Below are 22676 nucleotides of genomic sequence, written 5' to 3' on the forward strand. Positions count from 1 at the left end.
GCACTGTCCTTCCTTGGGTTAGCCAGTCTGGTTGGAAGCCTGTTTCTAGCAGGTGGTTCATCTGTGCTGCCAGGCGTTGATGTACTGCGATCAGGCGTTGATGTACTGCGAAAATCTAGTCAGGGGGTGTTGTAATTTAAAAATAAAATATTTATTTTAACCAACCTCAAGCATTTTTGCAGTTTCGTAAAATAGTATGTAGATAATGTAATTTTTTAGGCCTTTTTAGTCTCATGAAGCAAAGGTCATGAGGTCAGCCAACAATGAAAAGCTGAACTTCTTTTAAGAAAAACAATATAGGGAGATCTAATAATAAAGTGCTCACAAATCCATTAAAGTTAACCCGCATCAGGAAATGTGATTGTGTGCGAGTGCATGTGAGGTTAAAAAATAGGCAACACACAAATTCACTGATCTGCAATTTCCCCGTCACTTCAAAAGTGAATTAACACTTTAGTTCCAACTCACAAATGTCCCCTTATACCCCAGAGGTTTGTAAGGGGACTTCTGCTCTCTCGCTCTACATACAAAATCAAATAAAAAAGTGGCTGGTACCAAAACAGGGCCACCTATATAAATGAAAGATTCACTTACCTTTTTAATGGCACATCATGGAAAGCTCTGGCAACAATTCTAGACGCATGCGCCGGTACCATCCAAGCAAAAAAAATGAAATAAAAGGGTCCTGACAGCCCCCAAAAGGAAATGCACGATTGTATGACTGCACTAAAGCAAGAAGGGTGCATCTGCACCGATCACCGTTACACCAGATCTGGCAGCGTGAGGGCGGTAATGTTGCCTTTGGCTGCCAAGGAAGAGTCCAGGTTGTCTTCAGGCAGTCTGATCCCCTGAGTGACAGCAGGGATCTTTTCTTACAGAGTTAGAGAAAGTTTCTATTGTTGCAAGTCTGCGACGTAGGGTGACCATATGCTTTCTGGGACATATAATTTTTACATATTGCTGACCAGCCCAGATAAAATTCTACCCTACAATATCAAATGTCTGTCTTGGGCAAGTTCTTATACTGTATATCTTTATATGTAAATGTTTTCCAGTGATTGCTTGTGCTTTACACCAAGTGTAAAGGTGGATCTAGAGGAATAGACCCTGCATGGCATTGATGAGGACAATGAGGACATTTGTGATGCATTTTGGTTCTGGACTGCCCTTGGGTGTGAGCTAAGACGTGTTGATGGACATTTTTTTCCCTCTGTAATTGCACAAGTGAGTTAAATCTTGAGATGCTCCATAGAGCAGACTATTAAGTTGTTACGCTGTTGGTCAAGTTGTTCTTATAACTCTTTGTATTTCACAATCTGCTTAGGATCATGCATTATTCACCCGCTGGAGATCTGTGTTCCACTTTATGTTGATGTAGATGACACAGGGGAATTAAAACTTGAGACGCTCCCGAGTGGGGACGCATTGTAAGCAGGCTGCTGAATTGTTGTCAGTTTTTGGTGGAGTCGTTCCTATACATCTTTATATGCACTTTTTTCCTTAGGGGGATCATTTTCGTTCTCCTTAAGTGTGAGGATTAGTCTTGATCTGCACCTTACTAACAAAGAGTCTAAGCTGTGAAACCTTTTTTTAAGCTAGTAGTAGCAAGAAAGTAAATCAGTGACAGATGGAAAACTTGGAGACCTGAGGTACAGCATTAGGTGTCCCCCGGTTTGGTCTGCCAGGGCACTCACTATGTAACAGGTGTGTTGGGGGACATGTCAGACACTGGGTAAGCAGGTTTGCACGGGGCCTCGGTGCAGGGATAGTGTTGTCTGTTTGTACGCTGCGATTCATGGTGCAAGGTAGACAGGCACACAGCAGACAGAAGAGCAGGACTGGAACTGGCAAGGCTGATGCTGAAAAGCCCACCGGCAGGGCACACGACTGGACGCTGACTGGCAGAGCACACGACTGGACACGCTGCTGAAAGATCTCAGGCAGGACACATGGCTGGAAGCCCTCTGGCAGGGCTGAAGGCAGGAGCTATACAGGATCATGTACGAAGGGAAGCTAGGAACAGAGCCAGGGGAAACCGGTCCTATTACTACAATGCCAAGGCCCAGTTTGCAGGAAGCTACAGGCCTTTATACTGCAGGGCAGCAGGAAACGAGGCCAGGTGGCAACAATAGGAGGAGAGCAGAAACATAGGCAGAGCGGCCACTAGAGGCTGAACTAGGAACAGTCCAAAAACCTGATTGCACAATACAGGAGCCAGGAAACCTGGGCAGAATGTCACAACATGTTGTGATTCACTGGTGATGATGATAAGTATACTGTTCTGTCCTCCTTACACGTGGTTGAGGTATAATTATACAGGCAGCTTAACTCTTCTCCCCAACCCAACGCATTTCAGACCAAGACATTTTCTCTGCACAAGAGAACCAGGAACCACAGATCTACAGAGGACACTGGGGACCACTTTTCCTCTTCTGGAACAGCACTTCCCTTAGGAGACATGTTGCCCATTACACCCGGGTAAAACCAAGAGCCACCCGGATCTTCATCTCCACAGGTTAGAGGCCACAGAAGTTTTCAAGGATATGTTTTCCCTCTCTAATTGGTACTTTAAAAAAAAACTATTTATTAAAGCCACGAGGTTGGTGACTCCGAAAAAAACAAAAAGTGCCTGTGCCAAACATGCCAGAAAGCCAATGTGGACCCCAGGTCCCCTCTTTGTTTCTTCCGAGGTCGGAACTTCCCTAAGAGATATATGACCCCTTCTCCACACCCCCCATCAAGAAGGCCTGAAGGAGAGTCGGATGTTCACTGAAATATTTCACAGTGGAAGGAAGGGCAACTCCGAAGAGCTACACAACTCCTCTCCTCACCAGACATGCTGATGGAGATTTTTTCCACAATAACAGGAGTGAGATAAAACTTGAAATGCTCTGAGTGGGGTCGCACCTCATGGCAGATGATTGCTAAGTGGATCTGAGTGTTCAGAGATCTCATTGACATCTTTTTTTGCAATTATGAACAAAAATTCTGATGGTAAAACAAGATTACTAGAAAAACCTCCTGTTCATAGAAACATAAAATCGGTAGGTAGATAGGAACCATCTAGTCTGCCTATTATTTCGGCTGTAAAGTCTCAACCATTCATCAGTCCATAGCAACTGTTCAGTTAGGAAGTAGGCCATCAACAATATTTTAAGCCAATATTACCTATGGGTACTTAAACCGTAAAGGTTTTAATTTGGCGGTCACTAGTTCCCAAAGCCATCAAGACATGGCAGCTAAACCCAGATACATATACCCAGAACCACAGGACTGCGGTTGTTAGAAGTCCTGCCAAGAGTCTACATGATTCTGGATACTCCATGCCGGCCAAAAAGGAAGCAGAAACCTGAGCAATCCCTATCTGTAAACATGTCTGCCCAAAAGCAGGGTCATATGTCCTATAAGTGTATGCGTGTATCTATGTGGCTGTCCTTTGTTTGCTTCCTGTATGTTTGATGGCTGAAATAAAGAATATATATATAATAAATAAAGAATATATATATATTAATATTTACTCACTCACTTCTTTCCCACAGCCCAACGCCCAGGTATTACAGACATCTCTTGGCTTTTATTTTTACCGTTAATGAGATTAACAGTACTCCTTTTTTTTTACGCAACCTGACTCTGGGATACCATGCGCTCGATTCCTGCGGAGATGTGAATAAAGCCATAGAAAATGTGTTACGGATATTATCCGGACCCTCTAGGACTGTCCCCAATTACTCCTGCAGGAGTCACGGCAAACTGGCTGGGGTTATTGGAGATCTGTCTTCAGAAACATCCTTACATATCGCCAATATACTGAGCCTATACGATTACCCACAGGTAGGAGATCTTTTATATTTTAATAAGAAAAATGAAAAAAGCAGACTAGATGGGCCAACTGCACCTTTTTCTGCCATTATTAGCTACATATATGCAACAATCGGCCATAACATTCTGCGCGCTGACAGGTGGAGGCAATAACACGGATAATCTCGTTATCATGGCGCCTGTCAGTGGGGGGATATATTACGCAGCAAGTGAACATTTCATCCTCAAAGTTAATATGTTAGAAGCAGGAAAAATGGGCAAGTGTAAGTATCTGAGCATCATGGGGCCAAATTGTGAAAGCTAGATGACTGGGTGAGATCACCTACAAAACTGCAGCTCTTGTGGGGTGTTCCTGGTCTGCAGGGGTCAGTACCAAAAGGGGCCCAAGGAAGGAAAATCAGTGAACCGGAGTTATGGGTGGCCAGGGCTCATTGATGCACGTGGAGAGGATAGGCTGGCCTGTGTGGTTAAATCCAACAGACAGCAAAAAGTTTATGCTGGTTCTAATGGAAAGGTGTCCGAACACAGAAGCGAGAGACAGCAGTGGCCCTGGTGGAAGTAAAGACAATGAGGACTCACTTCAGAGCAGTACATCGGTGGATCGGGCCGTGGGGATCTCGAGGTAAGTCCTGACACCAAACAGCCATTCTTGCTGTACTCCTCATTCACATAACAACCACACAGTGTTTATATTAGACATGCGCATTCGGATTCACACAAACTATATTTTTAATGCAATTTGGCAATTTCATGCATTTCTATGAATTGTTAATAACGAGTAGGGTCCCCAACAAATCAAACGAAAAAAATGTCAAAACCTCCAGGGCTGATCTGCTGACAAATTATTTTCGTGCTATTTCCACGAAAGAAGAAAGGCGCAGACAGGGCAGGGTGGACAGAGAAGGCTGTGGGGAAGAATAGTGAGAAGACCAAGGAGTACAAGGGTCCTTCAAATTTCATTCAAATTGAAAATGTTAATTGTTGGCGCTATATAAAAGATAATAATAATAAATAATAAATGGCAGAGAACAAAATTTGTAGTCCAAAAATGAATGAATTATGGACCTCGTACACAAGTCTAGTTTATATGAAGCCCAAAAACTGAGGGTTGGAACCAAAGATAAAGGCCGATCCAGCTATTTCCAGGTGATAGAGGGAAGCTTCTCCCATAGCACCAGACAGACCTTGAGAGTACAGATTCAACCCAAAACCTTGGAACCTGTTTCCTATGCTCCAGAGATCAGTAAAAGAAAACATCATTCTCCACAAAAATGTAGATAATCTCTCTACAGCTAACCCACTTCTTCTCCACAGTCTATCTGCCATAGCAAATTTATATAGCCATGTATAAAGGCTGTCCATGTTTGGTTCCTTTCCATGTCAGAGACTTCTTTGAACATGTTATATTCTACATACTGGCACTACAGGATTCGGCCTTGAGAAACAGTTAGCCTTTGCTAAAGATCCAACAATTATCCACCTAAGTGCCTCAGTCCCTGCATTGCGTTGCCTGCTCATACCTCTGGTATATTGCGCACACATGGGCTTCAGATACACTATGGCCATATCCCACCTCTGGTTCAACATGGTAAAGCCAATGTCAAAACTCATCCAATCCTCTTGCTACTCCTGGCCTACCCTTTGTCTATTGTTAGTAGCCTGTTAGCTATCCTTCTCTCTCCTCTCTTGAAGAAGTGCTTCCCAATTCCTCTTTTGCTCCTTCATTGCTGCCTCCTTGGTGAAGGCCCCAGTAAACAGGTGGATACAGATGGAATGGGGCTTGTGCCTGCTTCCAATTTTCTTCATCTAATCAAGGCTGCTACCCAAGGTGGGCTAATCTGATTTCAAATGATCCTTCTACCTTCTATCTTTTTTTAAATAAAAAGGATCCCCCTAGGGAAATGCTTGGCCCTTAGAAAGAACCAAACCCGCTTTGAGGGCCCCGCTACCCGCTACCCTTAATTTTCCCTCCAATTTCTGAACTTTTCTTCTTCTTCTATTATTATTATTATTATTATCTTTTATTTATAAAGCACGAACAATTTACGCAGCGCTTAATACAAACAAGACCAGAATTGACAGACTAAAACAAACCGATACATTAGGTGGAGAGACTCGGCTCGCAAGCTTACAATCTTGAGGGAGTGGGGTGACAAACATAAGAAAGGGTAAGAGGTAGTCTGGTGGTTGTATCAGTGACAAGGAAGTTCTAGCAGCTAAGATGGTGCAGCTTCTCTGAAGATGTTTCTTGAATGTTCTGAGGGAGGGTGAATGCTGAAGGTTGAAGGTTCGGTGGAAGTAGATTCCAGAGATATGGGGCAGCTTGAGTGAAATCTTGTAGATGGGAAAAGGCAGTGGTAATAAGTGAGGAGGAGAGCCTTAGCCTATGGGAAGAACGTAGAGATCAGGTAGGAGAGTATTTGCTTATGAGGGCAGAAATGGTGGAGCAGTATTATGGAGGGTCAGCGTTATGGGGGGACAGTGTTATGGAGGGGGGGCAGTGTTATGGAGGGCCTTATATGTTAATATCAGGAGTTTAAATTAAAGGTAATAGGGAGCCAGTGGAGGATCACAGAGTGGGGAAGCAGAAGAGGAGCGGCGTGCAAGGAAGATAAGCCTAGCAGCAGCATTTAGGACAGACTGCAGAGAGGTCATGCCCCCTTCTGTAGATTTTGATCCATGGGCTCACTATACATTCTATACATCTCACTGGCATCTACTCACCTGTTTTTATTTCTATGGTTCCAGATCAGCTACGGAGCGACAGATCCTCTTCTAACAAACAAACAAATATACCGGTCTTTTTTCCAGACCCTTCCGAGTGACCGGGTTCAGTTTGATGCCATTCTAAAACTTCTCAAACATTTTGGGTGGAACTGGGTCGGTATCCTCGCTTCAGATGATGATGTCGGAGAGAGACAGACTCTGGAACTGAAAACCTTGGGTGAAAGACACGGTGTATGCTTTGAGTTCACACTAAAGATGCCTCCGCCACGTCTCCAAGACAGAACAAAAGTGATGGAGAGACAACAAGTTATCCTTAAGAAAGCGACCTCCAAGATCATTATACTTACTGGGACAGTTTATGGGGAAGGTCTATATTTGTATCTAAAAGAATATCCTATCTTTCAAACCAGGACTTACATTATGCCTGCAAGTTGGAATTTAATCTTACATATGGATAAAAGTCACCAATTTCCTTTTGATGGAGGTTTAGCATTTACTCGTCCTCCTTGTTACCACCAACGACTTCAGAATTTTCTAGAGAATATCAGTCCATCAAATCGACCCAATGACCTTTTATTGGAAGACATACGTTTATTTTTTTTCAGATGTTTAACTTCAGACTCTAGATGGAATAAGTTCATGGCAAGAATTGGGAAAACATCATTAATAAACTGCAGCAGGACGGATACAATCACTAGACTTAGCGCGCAGCATTATGACACTAAGACATTTCACACTACATGCCATGTGCTTCAATCCGTCTATGCTATGATTTGGCCTCTCCATGTACTGCTGTATTACATTTCAGAGAAATTAAAGAGGAATGATAAAACATTATATAAACCTAACTATCGGGTAATGGAGTTCAAAAAAAAATATATGACCAAAAGTATGTGGACACCTGACTATCATACTTATATCAGCTTGTTGGACATCCCATTACAAAACCATGGGCATCAATATGGAGTTGCCCTTCCCCCACATTTTTGTGGCTATACAGCCTCCACTATTCTGTAAAGGCTTTCCACAAAATTTTCGAGTGTTCTGTTTGAATTTTGCTCCCATTGAGCCAAAAGAGCATTTTTGACGTCAGTCATTGATGTTGGACTAGAAGGTCTGGCTCACAGTCATCATTGCAATAGTCCAACAGTCTTCGTTATGGTAAAGGTTAGGGCTCCAGGCAGCCAAGTTCAAGTTTTTTCACATCAAACTGGTCAAACCATATCTTTATGGAGCTTGCTTTCTGCACAGGGACACAGTCATGCTGGAATAGAAGATGGGCCTTTCCCAAACTGGGGTCACAAAGTTGGTAGTATACAATGGAGGTCTCAAATGTTTTGCATGTTGTAGCATTAACATTACCATTCAATGCAACTAAAGGTCCAACCTTGAAAGACAGCTCCAGACCATTATTCCTCCCCCACCAAAGTTTACAGCAGGTATTAGGCACTCGTCAAGCCTAGATTTGTCCAGCAGACTTCCAGATATTGAAGCTTGATTGACATACCTGGGAACTTTCTGGTTCTCCGGTTCGCAGGGGCGGTGTCTTGACACCCCCATACCCATTTCCCCTTTAAATGGGGGTGTTTCCCATGATGTCAGTGGGACTGTCCACCAACGTCAGTGGGCAGTTCTGGACGCGTCCTTCAAGGGAACGCTCCAGGTAGCTGGAGCTCAGAAGTTCCCAGGTATGTTGATTCATTACTCCAGAGAACACATTTCCACTGCTCCATGGCCCAGTGGAGGTGGCTTTATACCACTGTAGTGCACACTTGGCATTGCGCATAGTGATCTTTGGCTTGTGTACAGACCGGTCGCCCATAGAAACCCGTTTCATGAAGCTCCTGAGACACAGTGCCTGCGCTGATATTGCTTCCGGAGGCAGTTTGGAGCTCTGTGAGTATGCGTGGTCTTCACAATAATAGCTCTTACAGCGGATTGGAGCGGATCTAGCAGGGCAGAAATATCACAAACTGACTTGTGGCAAAGGTGGCATCCCATGACAGGGTCTTGTGTTAAAGGTTCTGAGCTCTTTAGTATTACCGTTGGAGACGGCTGCCTATGGGCTGGGTTTTATACGCCTGTTAGCAACGGGTGCAGCTGAAACACCTAAACTCAATAAGTAGGAGGGGGCCACATACGTTTGGTCATATAGTGTATATATTTTTTTTAGCTTTTAGATTTTCTGCTGTATAAAAATGTTATATTAGTAGTCAGACAATTCTAAAATCATTTGTTCCCATTACAGGGTTTGAGGAGCACTATGATTTGCTTAGAAATGCCTGTTCCTGGGAATGGTTTGCACCAATAAACAGGAAACTGCATCATAGAACATAGAATGTGACGGCAGATAAGAACCATTCGGCCGTCGAGTCTGCCCATTTTTCCTGATGTGAGGGGTTTAAACCCCTACCAGTCTTTGGTCAGGTCCTATAGGTGTGCCCCATGCATGTTTAAATCCATTCACTGTATTAGCCTCCACCACAGCTGCTAGGAGACTGTTCCATTTATCTACTACCTTCTTAGAAAAGTAGGACTTCTTTACATTACATCTAAGCCTCTGGCCTTCAAGTTTTAGACCATGACCTCTTGTTCGAACATTACTCCTCCTGTATTTTGTTAAATCTCTTTAAGTATTTAAATGTTTCTATTGGATCTCCTCTTCTTTCCTCCAAGCCGGACCTATTAAGATCCTTTAATCTTTCCTGATAATTTCTGTCCTGCAAACCACTTTCCATTTTTGTAGCTCCTCTGAACTCTCTCCAATGTGTCGATATCCTTCTGGGGATGGGGTCTCCAGAACTGTACTCATTACCCTAGGTGAGACCTGACCACAGATCTATATAAGTGGCCGAATCATATCCCCTTCCTGCCACTAATGCCTCTCCCCGTGCAACCTTGCAGCCGGCTGACTTTTGCAGTTGTTTGTATTGTCTGCTTACCTTTCAGTTGTTACTGACAGAACAGCCCCCAATGCTATATTCTGTGTTGGGGGCTGTTTTTATGTCCCAAGTGCATCATTTTACATTTATTAACATTAAACTGCAGCTGCTGCTCTCTCCCCATTCTTCTAACATTAAACTGCAGCTGCTGCTCTCTCCCCCATTCTTCTAACATTAAACTGCAAAAAAATAAATCAAGTTAGTTTGACAAGATCTTCCTATAGTAACCCGTGCTGCTTCTGATCATGCAAACAATTTACTTTTTTTTTTTTTTTTTACCACCACACCCCCCACAGAGATCTATGATCATAGAGAATACCTTCTATTGGGCTGACCTAGAAAAATATGGAGGACAACATCAGGGGCGTACCTAGAGTATGTGCCCCCCCCACACACTTTAAAACTGCATAGCTTCTATCATTAGGCAAACATTGATGGGTGTACAGCATAACTGTTATTATAATATACTGAAGCAGTCATTGACAGGGGTACAGCATAACACCTATCACTATATACTGAGGCAGACATTGACGGTGGTACAGCATAACTGCTATCATTATATACTGAGGCAAACACTGACGGTGGTAAAGCATAACTGTTGTCATTACATACTGCAGCATAACTGCTATCCTTATAAACTGAGGCAAATATTGACGGTGTTCTAGCCCATTACTTTTATTGCATTCATTTGTGTTGCACACAGGTTGCACTATTATTAGTTTTTTTTATCTTTTATGTACATCCCGGATTCTGATCGTCTTTAACCCCAAAGGGGTAAGCTATATCTCCTTATTTGCTTATTCGCTCCACTCACTGTGGTGGGTTACACCACCTCTATTCTCTTTTGCATTATTGTTTTTGTGTGGGACAGCGGGATTCCCACAGAGTGTTGTAGCGATTTGTACACATCTTAGACCTTGCCTTTTTACTCTGTGGTACACCATAACTGCTATCATTATATACTGAGGCAAACATTGACGGTGGCATAGGATAACTGTTATCATTATATACTGAGGCAAACATTGACGGTGGCATAGGATAACTGTTATCATTATATACTGAGGCAAACATTGACGGTGGTATAGGATAACTGTTATCATTATATACTGAGGCAAACATTGACGGTGGTACAGCATAACTGTTATCGTTATATACTGAGGCAAACATTAACGGTGGTATAGGATTACTGTTATTACTATATACTGAGGCAGACATTGACAGTGGTATAGGATAACTGTTATCATTATATACTGAGGCACGCACTGATAGTGGTACAGCATAACACCTATCACTATATACTGAGGCAAATATTGACGGGGGTACAGCATAACATCTATCACTATATACTGAGGCACACATTGATGGTGGTACAGCCCACACACCTTTAAAAATGAAAAAAAACCTTTTATTAAAAGTAAGTAACACACCAAAACAAAAAAAATCAACAACAATATTAATATTGTTAGCGCCAATCACAATCCTATCATGCCCAGGCATACCCAGATTCCAGCATATACTGGCTGCCTGGGCATGACAGGCGTGTGATTGCTGTTAGCAATTATATATATATATATATATTGTTATTGAATTTTTCTGTTCAATTTTGGACAAAAAAATCAACAACAATATTTTATATATATATATATATATATATATATAATTGCTAACAGCAATCACACTCCTATCATGCCCAGGCAGCCAGTACATACTGGAACCTGGGCATGATAGGAATGTGATTACAGCCCCCCTATGCCATGCTACCCTGAGCTGCTGAAAACCTCTAATATGTGCATACTGATTATTTTAGATAATGTTGAGAAGAATTCAATTCCATGGTGGCAGTAATATGAAAATGAGCTTTAATGAGAAGGGAGAGTTGGAGAGTTTCTATGAAATAAGGAATTACGTGCAATATCCCAATAAAAGCATCTTACAGGCACTTGTCGGGAGCTTCGATGTATCAGCACCAGAAGGAGAACAACTTCTCCTCGATCACAGCCACATAAGATGGAAAAACCACTCACGGGAGGTCAGTGACATATATGTGACTTATTACCCTGACAAACATCAGAAACAAGTGTTCCAAATAAGATATAACTCACCCTGTGTATATTACACTTATTAAATGCAGAGATAAGGCCTAATCTACATGCCGTGTTATACTGTGTGCGTGTGAGATTGTAGCATGTATAGGGTGTATTGGATAACCCGAGAGTTTCTTGCACCAATAGGCATCCATTTCTCTTAGGCCGTGTCTGCAGCAAAGAGCCTGGTTTCTCATCTCTGTTCAGAAAAGACCAAGACGGTAGAAAAGGAGTCGGATGCCTGAAAAAAAAGCTTAAAAGTTAATTTGATTCAAAGTAAAAAGTAAAGCATAGCGATCGCTTAAAAACTGGAAAATGGTCCCTGGACGGACAGGGGAGTTTGGTCATCTGCTAGTTGAGGAAATAGCTAAGCTGTCAATAAAACTCATGTTTTCATTATTGGGAGCTTAAATCTGCCCGATGTCTTTGTGTAAGACTCATTGTGCTGACCGTACAACATAAAGCTGAGTTTAGGCCTGAATGAATTCTTAGCATGAGTTTATATTCCAATATCTTCTTTTCTTTCCCATTAATTTTGTAACCGGGGCCACTACCACAAGAATAAAGCTAGAACTTGGCAAAGCCAAGCAGGGGCCCGGCCTTTCTGCTTTCATACTGCAGAAGAAGCATAAGGCAGGATGATGGGAAAAAAGCATGTGCAACAGAGGATCATAAGGTTTGCTTAGGAGAGGATGATGGGTGGAACATGGGCAGAGTAATGGCCAATGACACTTGCACTTTCTTCTCACATTTCCTCCAATCCTGTTTCTTGGTTTTAAGATTCCTCGCTCTCGATGTTCTGAAGACTGTCCTCCTGGCTATAGACGAGTCTGGCACAAAGGAAAGCACACCTGCTGCTTCGACTGTGTCCCGTGCTCCGAAGGAGAGATCTCCAACACAACAGGTGCATAGCAATGTTTTACACACGCCAGAGTTTATTGAGGTGGATCAGGACTATCTGTACCCTTTGCCCATGATGATTTAATGAAAGGTCATATAATTGCTAACAGCAATCACACTCCTTTCATGCCCAGGCATACCCAGATTCCAGCATGTACTGGTTGCCTGGGCATGATAGCAATAACACTCCTATCATGCACAAGCAGCCAATACATGCTAAAACCTGGCTAGCTGCCCCCCTTGTGAATTGATGCTGCCAGCACGGATAAAATGCTGCCCTGCAGGATGGAGTCTGCACGTCGCTGTGCCATGCTCCACCCCACTTACACATCCATGCTATCACACACATATTCATTCATTTACTCATTCACAAACATTAATTCACTCATTCATATACTCATTCACAGATACTCATTCATTCCCTCATTCACAGATACTCATTCATTCCCTCAAACACGCATACTTACCTGAACTGTTGTTACACTCTGCGCAAACAACTTGCTTTGCAGGAACAAAGCAGAGTCACGTGACTCCGCTGGGTTCCTGCTTTCCCTGGGCAGAACAAGAGACGCTGCTCTGCGCAGCCACGCACAGGTAAGCAGCAGAGCTCGTGTGGATGATTATTTTCGGCCGTTTTTCTTTTACTTCAGCATTTTGTTTCAGCCACTGATATTTTGGTGCATCGTTAGCTTGCAGCATTGGTCCACCTTGCTTCCCACATGGTCCACCCCGTGGACCCATACACAAGATAGGTACATCATCTGTGCTCAAAATATCTCCCTGTACTGAGGTCATTAACATCTCTTACATGCAGTCCTTAGTCAAATTTACACAGTTTAGTTAAAATTCCCTAATTAATAAAATACCACCTAGGCAGAGCGCTGTTAGTCTTTAGGAGAAACCGTGTTGAATCTGCTAGGCCCTTATTATATGTGATGCAGGTAGCACTACCCTTGTAGTAATGAAAGTAGTAATACCTCCTATAAATTGGCTAATGGAGCAAGTTCTCGCTCATACGGTTGGCTTTTACCTTTGCTAGTTCAGCATCGAGCAAGTTTGACAGGAACCCTACAGTAGACCTCATCTGCTGTGGAACTCACTATAGACGTGTTGGTGAGTAACCTTAACTCAGTGAGCTCTCCAGACAGCCAACAAAACACAGTCACAGCTTAATGGGGATGGGTTCAGCCTCCTAATAGGAAAAGAGAGGATTTTACTAAAGGAAGTTACAGTAACGGGGACGTATTATCCATGGCATCACATGGTCCACAACTGGCTTCATTTATAGAAACTGTTTATGTTTTAGTAAAATGTTAAAATATCTTATAGATGGAGAATCTTGCCAGAAATGTCCTGAAAACCAACATCCTAACGAGAAGAAGGATAAATGCGTTCCAAAACCCATTGAATTCTTGTCCTACAAAGAAGATTCAGTTGCATCAGTATTTGGCTCTATATGCGTTTTCATGTCTGTCGTAGCCTCCATTATTTTGGGGATATTTATTTTATACCAGGACACCCCCATTGTCAGAGCTAATAATCAGAACCTCAGCTTCCTCCTCCTGGTCTGCCTCATCCTGAGCTTCCTCTGTGTGTTTCTGTTCCTCGGTCGTCCTGAGGATGTAACCTGCATGCTGCGACAAACTGCTTTTGGGATCCTCTTCTCATTAGCGGTGTCTTCTCTGTTGGCCAAAACCATCATGGTCTGCATCGCTTTCAAAGCCACCAAACCCGGCAGCACTTGGAAGAAATGGATGGGGGTCAAAATACCCAACTGTGTGGTGTTTGTCTGCTCATTTATTCAGGTTGTCATTTGCATCTGCTGGTTGTCTATTTCTCCTCCGTACCAGGAAATGAACACTCACTCCTCTCCTGGAAAGGTCATTATTCAGTGTAATGAGGGGTCAGTAGTTGCCTTTTACGCTGTTCTGGGGTACATGGGCTTCCTGGCCGCTGTGAGTTTCGTTGTCGCTTTCCTGGCCAGGAAATTACCGGACAGTTTTAATGAAGCCAAGTACATCACCTTCAGCATGCTGGTTTTCTGCAATGTCTGGGTCACTTTTATCCCGGCTTATATGAGCGTCATGGGCAAAAACACTGTGATTGTAGAGATTTTTGCTATATTAGCTTCCAGCGCTGGAATTCTGTGCTGTATATTTTTTCCAAAATGTTATATAATTTTGGTGAAACCAAGCATGAATACAAAGAGACACTTACTAAAAGCGGGCTCTTAGAATGGGGAATGTGCCTGATATTGAGGAAGTAGATTGTTAAGGTCAAAATGGACAATAACTAGCCTGTATATGGATCTAAACGTATTTGACCCACTAGAGATACACTTATCTGCATTAAGACGTTCTTCTGAGAGCGCAAAATAATAAAAAGGACAACACTGCACACAAGCAAACAACCCGACTCCTTCCAAGACCACATTAGATAAGGCAGTTTCACGCATCGTGGGGCTAGTTTTAAGGATATAGGGGCAGTTACATATAAAAGAATGTGAGGGCCTCTTAGAGTTCTGAAATAAATAACATCCTTATCTCCTTTTTGGATAAAGCGGAGCCTTAACCAGTGTGTCAGTAGCCTTTATGGTGCACAGCTTCATCAGCAGGTTTCATATGCTGTAACATTCCAGTTTATGCTGAAAAGACCCACTTATTTCGATGTAAAATTTAACCCTATATCCTACATAAGTACTGGCCTGCAGGGCCAGCATGACTGGGCTGACCGTAAATTGCCCAATGTATCGTTTTAGGTGGTAGCCCAATAGGGACCCCCGATTAGGGGATTATGTTAATGTTATCTGTTACCCCTCCCAAGGGGTATTTATTTCCTGCCCACACTCCCTTGTTCTGTTGTGTTCTGGGTATGGCAGGGGGTCCCTCAGGGTCTGGTGTCAGTGCAGGAGTTGGCCATCTGAGGTATGGCAGCCTGGGTGGCATTAGCCGGACGGCTACATGCTGGACTCCCCATAGGATGGCCCCAGGGAGTTAATATCGGTTCTGCTACCGTGGAGGGAGGACGCTTTAACATCGTTTTCGCCGGCGCCAGCATTCCTGTGGGGATCCCGTCCTGGTAAGCTAGGACGTTAATTGTTTAAGCATTTCATTAGGATGTTATTAGCTGGGGCTAATTGCGGGATATTAGTATATGTTTACATGTTTGAAGTTTATGTATGTCGCAGGTGTTTTAAAAAAATCTGTGACCATTTTAAAATCCAGCAGGTCTCCTTGTCTTTATTGGGTGATTGATGACGGGCTATGCCCATGTCATATACATTTCACATTTTATTATAATAAATATACACAGAATATTATATGAGCTATACTATGTTAGAAAAAATATACAAAAGACATCTTGCTATATTAAGTATTTACATCACAAAATGTTATCGTAAATTTATATAGCACATTATGTTTTAATAAATATATACATTTTGCATTATATTATAAATACACAGAATGTGTTATCATGAAGATACCTATAACGTTATGATATAATATACATACATTCTGCATTTTGGTAAAATAAATATATGCATTACATTTTTATATTGTGAATGTCGGCAAAGAATCTGACGACACCAGTTCAATGAGTTGAGTAAGCAAGAGCTTCTTTATTCAAGTGCGCACAGGGGAGAGTCCAGTTCGCAGACTTCTCTCCCCCTCCTTAATTTTCTAACAATATATAGGCAAAGAAGCGCAAACAGTTATTAGCATATTGTCTAGCCATCTGTTGGTATATTTACTTTGATTTGCTGACACACACGGTTTAAAGAGGTGAAGAAAAAATAGCCCCCCCCCCAGACATCTTTACTTACAGAAGGTCAAGAAAGGGACAACTTGTCCTTTGTCGTGGCGGACTCTGATTCTTTTGCAACAAGGCACTTAGAGCAAAGAAAACATACGAAAACATACCATATGTACACATTCTTCCGAGACACAAACAAGACATAAGTAAACTAAGAAATGAGGTAGACAGGTGATTGTAGTGTTATCTTATCTGCTATCAGCAGAATAAGCAATGAGGTAAAGATCATTGTGCTGACATCCAGAATCAGCAAAATTCTTCAACTTCCACAATATCATAAGTGTACATGACTGATTAAAACATCTACGTCACAATTTTGTAATAATAAATATACGCATCACAATATGCTAAGTGAGATGTCTATACCATACTCTGTTTAAATAAATACATACATTAGATTTTTTATAATATACACAGTGCATTGTGTTATAAAAAAATGTACAAACTTATCATAAATATACACATTATGATATGATATACATACAGATCACATTAGGTTATAATAAATATATATATATATCACATTATGCTAGAAGAAATATACGCAGCATATTATCTTACAACAATATACATATAACGTTTTCTTCATTTGTGGACAGTCTTTGGTCTCGTGTCCCACCACTTTGCAGTGCCTGAAGGATTTCTGTTGGCATTACTCTGCCCTGTGGCCCAGTTGGCTGCATCGTCTACAGGTCATGGGCTGGCCGGGGTAGAAGAGCATGCCTGTAGAGTTTCACAGGGCAAAGCTCTGTGGTAGGTGTTGGAGCCCGTCTGGTGAGGTGGGATCACGAGGGACCATCTTCCTGACCAGAAGCTGTATTGGTTGAGGATCTTGGTCGGTTCGCGTACGATGTGGCAGTATCGTCCCAGGAAAGTTGCCTCGTCTTTTCCTGGGGTGTGGGGGTTCCGCATTGAGACCGTCACGCGTCTCTCCTCCCTGTGGATGGGGCTGTTCCCATAGAAGCAGGAGAGGACCTGGTCCGGTTTCGCTGACCTGAAGGCTTCCCAGAACCTTTTGCAGACAGCGGCTGAAATGAACGTTACGTAGAACATTCCCTTCAAGAACGACTGGACGCTCAGAGTCTCTGCCGGGGTGAAGCCCGCTCCCTCATGTACTACCTTCTTACTAAAGGTGTCCACGTCCAGGTCAGGGGTGCGGCCCTCCACTTCTTTTAACTTCAGGACCACCGTCTGCCTCATCCAGCTCTCCAGGGATGGTGGACTCCCTGGGGTCACATCGGGCTGGACTTGGCTTCCGGTGGCCAGGCTCGGTATTGGGGCTTCGGAGGTCTTGGTTGCCATTGGTTCGCTCCTCGTCTGGTCTGGCTGGGAAGGGGTGGAGGACTGAAAAAGAGAAGAGGGAGAGATTAAAAGCACAAGGGAGGGAGGGCAAAAAGCAGGGGAAGGCACTAAAAAAAGGTCAAAAGGAGGGCAGGGGAAGGCACTAAAAAAAGCCAAAAAAAGGAGGGCAGGGGAAGGCACTGAAAAAGGCCAAAAAGGAGGGCAGGGGAAGGCCCTTACGGCGGGGAAGGAGCGTTGAACTTGTGAAGCGTTTACCCGTTGGCGACTTTAAAGCACGAGCTGGGCAACAGGACTTAGCTATTATTTGATGTTGGTGCGTAGAACGTTTCCATTAAAGGCTCATTAAATATAGGCAACATTAAGCCCCTCGCGAGGTGTCTATCCTGTGAATATTATGAAAAGAACTAAATGCGTGAAATAGGCTAGATTGAGTTTATTCAACCACTGAACATACATTACATCCAAGGCAGACTGTGACGCAACGCAAGAACGACAACATCAGCAGCTTGACCGAGGACGCTCTGTGATGGAGTCCACCGGAAGCAGAAAGCCATGAAGAAGGAAAAAAAACAAACAGAGAAGCGTCAGTGATGAGACCACGCGTTTAAAAATTTAAGATCTCCCAGGGGTGGGGCTTATGCAGGTATATTGTCTCAGACGCAGGACCAACACCTGATCAGGCCGCAAGAGTGTGGGGTGGCACCCTTTTCCCTAACCATAACGGAGGCGGTTCCTGGCAAAGCACAAAGCGTCATTAACACAAGAGGTGAGGCACCACGTACTTCTGGAAGGGCAAGCCTTCATGTGAGCTCCCGGCAAGACTGGAAAAAAACCTGAACGGCGGGAGAGGAAGTTCCTCGGCGGCGGTCGTGAGCATTTGAAGAGCATCAGAAGGGACAGAGCGAAGGAGCTTCCTCCCAGCCTAGGAGGCACCGAGCGCAGGCTGTGTTTGAAGCAGCAAAGCCAGCTAACCCAACGGATGAATAGACGGGAAGAGGCAGAGGCACCCCGTAAGCTGCTAAGTAGCCCCCTTAGGAGATAGCGGCAAAGGCCACGCCTCGAGAACCACCAGGACATAGTGGTACACAGCACAGCTCACCAGCAGGACAAGACCCAGTCAGCAGCCAAGACACCGCTGCGGGATCTATCGTTAAACTGGGACGGTCAGGGAAAAGCACGCACACAGCCCCCAACTACCAGAAAACATGCAGTCGAGGTTCCTGCATTTGGGGAGATCGCAGGGGTCGGCACAGCCAGAGTGCAACGGCTGAGCCTCACCCTAGGCGAACCCCCCTTCATGATCAGGGTATCTCCCCTGCCAAATAAGTATGAGTTACAATAGAAGATGGTGGGGGCGCCACTTCCACACCCCTCGCTAAAGTCGTGGTGGGGGGTTCTGCTCTATGAAGAACAGCTGCTTGGACAATGTGGAAAAAAAAGAAAAAAACGAAAATCTCACGTGTGATATAACAAATTAATAATACTTCCCTCAAGATTGCAGCTTCCAAAAAACACTCTTCCTCATAGTGTATACATAACCAGACAGCACAATATGGAGCGCATATACATGAGGGAAAAACAAAAACAAAACACAATAGTGCAATATGTAAAATTCAAAATATAATGTGTGAATATAAGTACCACTCACAAGTGGGCTGGGTAGGATGAGCTCATCAACAATCCAATTTGCAAATCTTGAATGCTGCAAACTACACTCTCCCAATCCTGCTTGGACAAGGTGCCTGCACACAGGAAATTCCTCATTGTTGCCCTTCAGGGAAAAATCTTCCCGAATTAAGCTGTGCTTGTAAAATCCAGCATTCCCAGAGTACTTTGCAGCACAAGAATTTGCACGCGGTAGCACCGCCCATCAGCAGCACCGCATCTACTTGCGGGACCTTACAGCGGGGAAGGAGCGTTGAACTTGTGAAGGGTTTACCCGTTGGCGACCTTAAAGCACGAGCCGAGCAACAGGACTTTGCTATTATTTGATGTTGGTAAATAGAACGTTTCCATTAAAGGCTCATGAAACATAGGCCACATTAAGCCCCTTGCGAGGTGTCTATCCTGTTAAGAGTAGGCTTGACTTGAAAGCTAGTGCAATGGCATAGAAGGAAGGGCCTCGACGTGGAACAGACGTGGCACAGACGTGGCCATCGAAGAAGCCAACAAACACAATTAAGGCTTTATCTGTAGAAAGCACAGCTCAACGTCACTACGAGAAGCAACCACTCAGCTTGCACGTTCCCCCTCCTAACCTGCTCTCGCGAAGGAATTAACCGTCATCAAAAGCAACGAGCAGCCGCTAGCCACAGCGCTTGACACTCGCTTCGCGCTCAGGGGAATGCACGCGAGCTCTTCATCGTGGTTACCGAGCCTGACCACTTCCGAGCACATTTCTCCGGTCGGGCGCTATAGAAATGATCCCTGAAAGTATAGTCTTGACGTCCGCCCTGCGAGGGACACCGTCCCACCTAAAGGCATCGCTATATAGCTTGCAGCGACAAACTAAAGCTAAGACATTCGCACAACACCGAAAGAGAAGAAGACTTTGCAATGCATGAATCTTATGAAAACAAACAAAAAAAACAATTCGTAACGCTTTTCTTAGAAGTCAATGCGTGAAATAGGCTAGATTGCGTTTATTCAACCACTGAACATACATTACATCCAAGGCAGGCTGCGACGCAGTGCAGAACGGCAACATCAGCAGCTTGACCAAGGATGCTCTGTGACGGCGTTTGTGACGGGACCGACCTGTACCCTGACTGGGCACTCCCGGATTTCTGCTTCAGTCAACTCCCGCGATGCCGTGAAGATAAGGTAGGCTAGATGGGGAAGGGACCGGGGAGATTAGTAGACGATCACGAAGATTCTTCATGTGCGTGAGTCTTCGTCTTCGCCTACCTTTTTTTCCGGCACTGTCTTCTCTTCTAACGAACAAAAATACAGACTCTTCGTGTTTGTTTTCGTGTTCGCCCAAAGACGAATGCACAAGTCTAATAATAACTTGATTTCAAGCATATGGAACAATGCTACTCAATGTATAACCAATAGAGGGCAGCATTCTGTCCGAGAATATATTAGCCATATATGCTAGTGTGCTCATTGGTCGCCAGCAGGAGGTAGGGTGTTTAGTCTCAGATTTACAAACGACACAACAATATGTGCGCACGTATCGTGGTGTCGTTTGTAAATCTTGCGCAGCACTTTACCTCTTTGTTTTGTGTTTTGTTTCCCAATGAGCTCCCTTTCCCTAACCACGTAGCATAGTGTGAGCCCAAAAAAGTGACGTGGTGGGACAATGAAGGTCCGTCGCGATGCAGTTCCAATTGTTGGTGGGCATCGCCGCGGTTCCTATCCGGAGCACAGTTCCATGAATTTGCGGCTAGGTCCCGATCAGGCGCCAAGCAGGGGGAAGGGGAATCCGACCAGTACAAGGGGAACACAGGGTCCGTGAGATATGATATGGGACAAATAGATGGGCCGTCACAGATACTACAGGGGTTCTTAGGTAATGCCAATAGTAGTGCTGTGGATGACATCATTTGTGATGTAACTAGCAATGACATAGCATAGTAAAATGTGATAGCATCGGCAAAACTATCAAAACTAAAAAGATAAAGCTGTATATACAGTATATTAAAATGGATTTCTGATATGTTATTTGGAACAGAAATGTATTCATGTTATTAATGTGCTAATAATGATAAAAAATATTTTATTATAAACTACATTTCTACATCTGAATTCTTAATTTTATTATATATACACACACACACACACATATATATGAGATTCCGCTATAATTTAATATATTCCATTATATGTTACTTTCCTTAAGAAACAAATTTCATTTATCAGAAATATTATAAAAAGTGATTGATATTTTATTATAATATGAAATGAATGAAATTTGTCCATTTCTGTTCCGCAGTAAAGACTTTATTACAGTTACAGATGATGTCAGTTCTATAAATGATGAGGTTTGTTTTCCGTGGATTTGCTTAGAAATCACGTTGTTTTTCCTCGTAAGTTTCTCAGACTTTCAAATAACTTTTCTAAGGCTTCAAAAACAGATCTGTGAATAACTGCGTCTCTCGGCAGATCAGTAATTACAGGGGAGGCACCGGGAGTGCATTTTAATTACGGTTATAGGAGAATCAGATGATGAAAGAATCGTTATTTTCTTACAGCGGAGAAGAGAAAAAAGCTTCAGCCGTTCCCTCTGGGAATGGAGACCGAACTTTGCTGTTAACCATCTATTCCTCGCGGCTAAAGCTCAGCTCTTTACCTGTAATGAATAAAGCTGCTCATATTACACTATGGCATATGATACCCTCTAATAATAATAATAATTATTTAGACAGGTTGCATTTGTCATTTATTCTGCAAAAACATTTTCCGATGCCTTGGAACTTAAAGGGTGAAAACCTAAAGGAAAAAAATCACTCACCTTTTCTGGGTCAAACTACCGATTTCTCTACTTTTCAGTCCAAGGAAATTGGATATTAAAAAAAAAGTAAGAAATAAAAAAGATTTTTACTGTCTACACCCAAAACTTTGGTGAACCTCATTTCCCTACCAGGCGTATGTCGAGGCAGTGGGGAATATGTTGGGATTCGATATCCATCCATCCCACTGGGACTCAGTGGGGTGAGGTTGGTATCTTCACAAATAAGCAAGGGGCTTCACTTCTGGACGCCCAGTTACACTTGTCTGGGATCTCTTGGGGTTCACCACCATTAATAGCCTGGTCTGCAGGGCATCCCCACCAACAAGCATCCCACGTTTTAGCTAATTTGTGCTACTCGAGAAGCATATCCCCATCAACACATCAGTGTCAGCCAACCCACCATGGCAGCCCAGAACCAATATCAACAAGGTAAACTTTCTGTGCATTAGAGAACCAACAAACCCAGACATACATTTCTGCCTCTTCAGGCCTTATCATAACCGTGCAGGTCTAACCTCAGGAGATTGTGACACGATCCATGACCATGAGAATCACGGTGCGTCCCTAGAAGCAGGGTCATGGTGCTTGGGTTTGTAGCTCAACAATGCTGTCAAGAAGCAATGTATGAACTCT

General features: G+C 43.4%; 2 non-coding genes across 2 annotated transcripts; both read right to left on the bottom strand.

Annotated features, from left to right (window-relative positions):
• Positions 1-18752: 18752 nt before the first annotated feature.
• LOC149281033 (U1 spliceosomal RNA) lies at positions 18753-18917 on the bottom strand. Its single transcript, XR_016278086.1, has one exon. It is a non-coding gene; the product is annotated as a U1 spliceosomal RNA (small nuclear RNA).
• An 897-nt stretch (positions 18918-19814) lies between these two features.
• On the bottom strand, positions 19815-20030 carry LOC149281034 (small nucleolar RNA U3). The gene has a single exon (XR_016278089.1). It is a non-coding gene; the product is annotated as a small nucleolar RNA U3 (small nucleolar RNA).
• Between the last annotated feature and the right edge of the window lie 2646 nt (positions 20031-22676).

The sequence above is a fragment of the Sceloporus occidentalis genome, unplaced genomic scaffold, assembly GCF_023333645.1.
Source record: "Sceloporus occidentalis isolate IW3139 unplaced genomic scaffold, rSceOcc1.0.p SCAF_140, whole genome shotgun sequence".
Taxonomy (NCBI): domain Eukaryota; kingdom Metazoa; phylum Chordata; class Lepidosauria; order Squamata; family Phrynosomatidae; genus Sceloporus; species Sceloporus occidentalis.